Genomic DNA, 5,822 nt, shown 5'->3' with positions numbered 1-5,822 from the left:
TTACTCCACCCCATCTCCTCAACGCCCAATTACTCCGCCCCATCTCCTCAACGCCCCATTACCCCGCCCCATGTCCTCAATGCCCCATTACTCCACCCCATCTCCTCAACGCCCCATTACCCCACCCCATGTCCTTAACGCCCTATTTCTCCATTCCCATCTCATTACTCTACCCCATCTCCTCAACGCCCCATTACTCCACTCCCATCTACTTAATCACCCATTACTTCACCCTATCTCTCTTAAGTGCCCATTACTCCACCCTATCTCCTCAACGCCACTTTACTCCTCCCCATCTCCTCAACTCCCAATACTCAGTCTCTCTGGAAAAGAGATTTTGGAGGAGTGCTTCATGTTCATGGCTGGGAATGAAAGGTGGATCTAAAGGGAAAGAATGGCTCCAGTGTAGTGTTCACCCTCATCCTGACTGCTGGAGGTTGTGCTTCTTGAATCTTGACCACGCCTATTTTAGTGATGTTTATGATTGTGATTGCAACACACGATATCTGTGTCAGTGTCCAGTGAGTACTGACACAAAGTCAGTATTGCTTGACCAGTCTGAATACTTGTTACTGCTGCATTGATTACAGCCCTCCGTTCACTTAATGGATTGTGCTTGAGAGCAAAGAGTACAGGCACACCCACCCACCCACACACACACACACACACACACACACACACACGCACACACAGAAAGCTCCCTCTTTTCCCTATCCTCCCTCTCTTCTCTTTTGCCCTTGCTCTGGAAAAAGCACTCTCTTTAATCAGATTCACTTCCCTAATGGAACTAATGGAACTCCTCTGAGACAGCAAGGATAAAGAGAGAGCATATTTATGAGACAGAGATCTCCTGGTACTCCAGATGGAGTATGCCTGCAGTATCCCTGTTCTGGTCATAATCATTGCCATGATTTCCCATATCGTTGAATGAAGGGGTATAGCGAAACACAAAACACAGAAATTGGATATATAAAGAAAAAACAAGTAGTAGGAATCTCATCCACTTTGATACGGGTCAAATTGTGATGACTAGACAACCTGATCAGAACATCTCCAAAACATCAGGCATGTCTTGTGGGGTGTTCTCAGTAAACAGTGGGCAGTACCTACCAAAAGTGCTCCAAGAAACAGCAACCAGTGAACCAGTAACAGGGTCATGGGCACCTAAGGCTTATTGATGCGATTCACGGACGCTCTACAGACGCTCCACCCACCACTCACAGGACTATAAGCATCTGCTGCTAACGTCTTGGTGCCAGATACCACAGGGCATCTTTAGAGGGCTTGTTGAGATCTGTGCCTCGATTGGTCATTGATCTGTTGTGATAGAACAAGGAGGTCCTTCTCTGTATTATTTAGGTGGTGCTATTTTTATGGCTAATCAATGTATTTGACTTTAGCTCCACTGCTCCAAAATCATTTATAAAAAAGTGTAAAACTGGTCTTTTAACTGTGCTTGAAATGTCTGAAGACATGTAGAGAATATAGGGATGCTTGAAATAGTGGTGTTTTCACCCACCTGCTCTGTCAATCATTATTTCAACCTTCAAGCATTAACTATTCATTTGCATCTCTTTTCTCTGGAGACATCACAGACTAGATAATAGCTGTTTCAGTTTTCATGCAGATGTGTCAGTGTGACTGAAGCAGAAACAAGATGACTCGAAAGGGAAAATGAATGAGACATAAAGTAATTAATGCTACAGAGAGAGAGAGAAGGGTTTTGAGGAACAAAGCAATTTCTGTGTAATGTCTTTATTTTCATATTCACAATGACCTCAACATCGCAACATACAGCGTGATTAGAGTTTTTTATTTGGTTATGTAACTTGTACACGTCTTCCATTCATTAAAAAAAAACCTCACTGAACTGACAGAAGGTCTTCATAAAACCTTGGGTAGGAGTGGACTACAGCAAACCCAGGGCCCGAGCATGTGGCCTTTGGGCAGTATCCTTGGCGACAGGCTAGCCACAGTGATCCTTGTGGCAGACGGACAGGAAATGAAACTAAATCCTGGCTTAAAGGTCGAGGCCAGACCTAAATTAGCTGTGTTCCAGTTACTCCATGGTAGACAGTGTGTACGGCCTATAAAGACTGTGACAAACAGCAAAAAAAAAAGAAAAAAAAAAAGAAAAAAACATGTAAAATGTAAAAGATCTGTCAAAATACAGAACATACTGTCGCTATGGTGACAGAACCTCGTATTTTAGAAATGGTAACGTTACAGGAGAAGGAGAAAACACTGATAGTTTTCAATGTAATTAAATGTAAGGAAATTGAAACTTTCGTTCCAGGTCATTTTGGACCGTTTCTGCTGGTCTGTTCATCTCAAATTTTACACAATGCAGAGAGCAGCTGCATTGACAAATACCAAAAAATGAAGGTGAGGTTTTGATATGACACAGTGCTGCTACCTAGCATCAAATGAAGTACAATATACAGCCATGTGGAAAATATTAGGGCACCCCAAGAAAAGCGTTTGTCTTTTAAAAAATAATGAATCACTTTTAAATTAATGTTAAATTAATTAACTTACAGTTTAAGGGGTTTAGTTCCATTATCTCCATCTTTCAAATTGCTCAAATGTCCAGATGTTTAAATATGGAAAAAAAAAAAAAATCACATGGCTGTAGCTGAATCTGTTATGTCTCTAATGCTCTAATGTACACACAGACTTTTTAAAAAATGCATTTTTTGACATGTAGAACAGCATATTTCTGTATGACTAAAAACCATACATTGAATAAAACCATACATTCCTAGCATACAGTATATCAACAACAAAAACAACAACAGCACAGTTTTCCCATAGGCCCTGGCTTATTCTTCTGACCCTGTATTAGTGTGTTATATGTACAGAACAAAAGAGTGAAAAAATGACCATAGTGAGCATGCATATATATGTTTTATGTACAGGGTAAGCACCAGAGCACTAGCTAAGTGTGTTTAGACACCTGAAACCTATGGCTATATACTATTTTTAAAATGTTCAAATGAAATGTTTTCCAAAATCAGTGACAAACATGAGATACATATACAGTGATGGCACCTTAACAAGCCCCCATCCATGTCATCATTTCAATCCAGTGCTGCAATACTGCCGTACCTTATGTTCAAGTCCAACGAGAAGAGAGAGAAAAAAAACCCACAACATTCATTAACACAGTCATTCAGAAAGTATCAAGAAGTAAAAGAAATGGCTGTGTAAGTAATTCCTCAGAAGTATCTCGCTGATCTTTTAGCGTTTACTCATCTGTGTTTCACACTCCGCATTCACACGTTTTTAGCCCAGTATGACTTAAGGGTCTCCACCCAATTATACATTCTACATTCACTTCTTGGGTTGACGAGTCATTAGCATTCATCAGAAGCCCTGTTGTCTTTAAGGCTAGCTATTGGTGTTAGCAAGTCGAGAACAAGAAGAATTGAAATTCCAAACATGAAATAAACAGGAAATAACAGGATTTATTTTATTTAATTGAATTCATTCAAGAGTGACAGCAACTCGTTTAGATCTCACTGGCTAATTTAGTTGCAGGTTTTGATGCAGATATAGAGAATTTACTTTTACAAATTAGCCAAAAGTGAAGCAACCGCAGGTCTGGTTGCAGAATGATGTGTAGCTTGGCCCATCTATCCACCCAGCCCATTTCCAATCTGCTCTAAACTGCCTTTCCGTCTCCAGTGTCTAAATCCAGTCGTCAGTTTAGTTCAATAATGGACTTAGTATCATAATTCAGATCATGGATTGAGTGTATCGTTGTTACACCTTCAGCTGTAGCTTGTGCAAGAACTTGGATACATTGATCTTCTTTCTTCATTTGAACGCAGTTTCAATATCATCATAATATCAAGATATAAAACCGGTACAGTGAATCGAATCCAGGTCTGAGAGCTTGTTTACACCTTGCATTAACATGTGTTTTAATGTCTAGATTGTATCTGGATTTACACTATATGGAAAAAGGCATACATAGGAAACATGATCAGTCATGGTTTCTTCTGAAATCAAGGCTATTGGGAAAGAGTGTATCCTGCTACTCCCCAGGAACAGCTTTCAACTAGATTGTGGAGCACTGCTGTGAGAGTGTTATTGAGGTCAGGATGTTGGATGATCACCACCCCGCCTCATCCCCAACTCCCCAACCCAAGTATTGGATGAGAACATCATCTTTCCAGAGAACACAGTTCTTCCACTGCTCCACAGCTCAAAGCATTAGACATGTTCATCTGCTCCAGAGAGTCCTATTCTATTGGCAAAACTTCTCTACAAGGATAAGACAAGCTTACATGTGCATTTGCACATCTGTTTCAGCATTGTGAGCAACTTTTAACGTCACTGTTAAAAGTATAAGATCCTTGAGGAACTTTTAGGTGTTCTTCCATTTGAAATTGTAGAGGAACCTTTTAAGGTGCTTTGAGGAACCTTCAAGGAACCTTTTTCTTCTAAAAAGAAACTTCTACTTTCAACAGTGTAGGTGAATGCATTCATTAGAAAGGGTGTCCACAAACATTTGGATATATAATGTATCTGGATACACTTGGGGCGGGTTCCATTTTCTCTCTTGTCTCTAAAATGCGTCTACATCTTAATTTGTGTTTTGCTCGTTGGCAAACAGTTGTGAACATGGTTTTTCAGCTGTAGCTGTCAGCACTTGTCAGACACATTTCCGCATACGCAGCTGAATGCGGTTCCACCAAATGCATTCCATTTATGCTTGTGTTGAACCTAAAGGTGAAATTTGAGTGAAATCGGAACGTGACCTGATTACTGAAAGCACATGTTGACGCAAGGTGTAAACAGCACGCACTATAAAAGAAATAAAGGTGCTTCAAATGATCTTTGAGGGATGCCATAGAAGAATCAGTTTTTGTCAGCTGTCCATAAAGAACCATGTTTATCATAAAGATTTTTTAACCGTTTATTTTTTTATTGTACTTTATTTTCTACTCAATTTGGAAGGCCACCCAATCCCTAGCACTAGCACTAGCAATGCCTCCTACACTGGGAAGGCAAAGACTAGCACATGTCACCTCTAACATATGTGAAGCCAGATACCACTTATTTTCGAACTGCTGCATTGCAAGGTAGCCATAAGCTCCCCAGCTTTGATACAATGACTAACAGACACCCATGCTGACCAACATCCCACTAGGAGTGACGTTGGGAGGAAGTGCCATCAACCCACCCCTGAGAGAGCCAGGCAAATTATGCTCTTTTGGACTCCAGCTGCCGATGGCAAGCAGCATGACTCAGGATTCAAACCAGTGATCCTCGGATCACAGTGGCAGTGTCTTAGTCCCCTGGACTGGGTGAAGGGTCTTCACACATCTTTATTACAAGCATAGCTCTTTATGGAACCAAAAGTGGTCTTTTATGGCCCCCCTCAAAGAACCTTCAAATTGTGTATTTAATACAACCCTAGTCTTCAGGAAGTGCCAAGAGTAATCTACACATAGTTATTGGGTCCAGTCCCAATGAATGCTTCATTATTTCTTTGCAGTGAATTAACACACCTGATACAAGTGACCAGACCATTATCAACCATTATCTCTATAAGCAGAATTTCAATTAGATGTTAAGTGTGTAGGATTTAGAAGAAGACGAGGGGAAGGTATTAAAAAAAAAAACACACACAATCATTACTGTGACCAGTTCAGTCAACATGCTTTTCCTGCATTATTGTCAAGGCAGCTTGTCTTGTTCTTGTATCAATTCTACTCTTCAAAAACACCTCAATGTATACCTCACTTATCCTTTATATGAACTTCTGCATCACAAGATTACATTATTTCCCCCACACTCAGGGGCTGCTTCAT

Source organism: Salminus brasiliensis, chromosome 12 (assembly GCF_030463535.1).
Source record: "Salminus brasiliensis chromosome 12, fSalBra1.hap2, whole genome shotgun sequence".
NCBI lineage: Eukaryota > Metazoa > Chordata > Actinopteri > Characiformes > Bryconidae > Salminus > Salminus brasiliensis.
Note: the sequence above shows the minus strand (reverse complement) of the source record.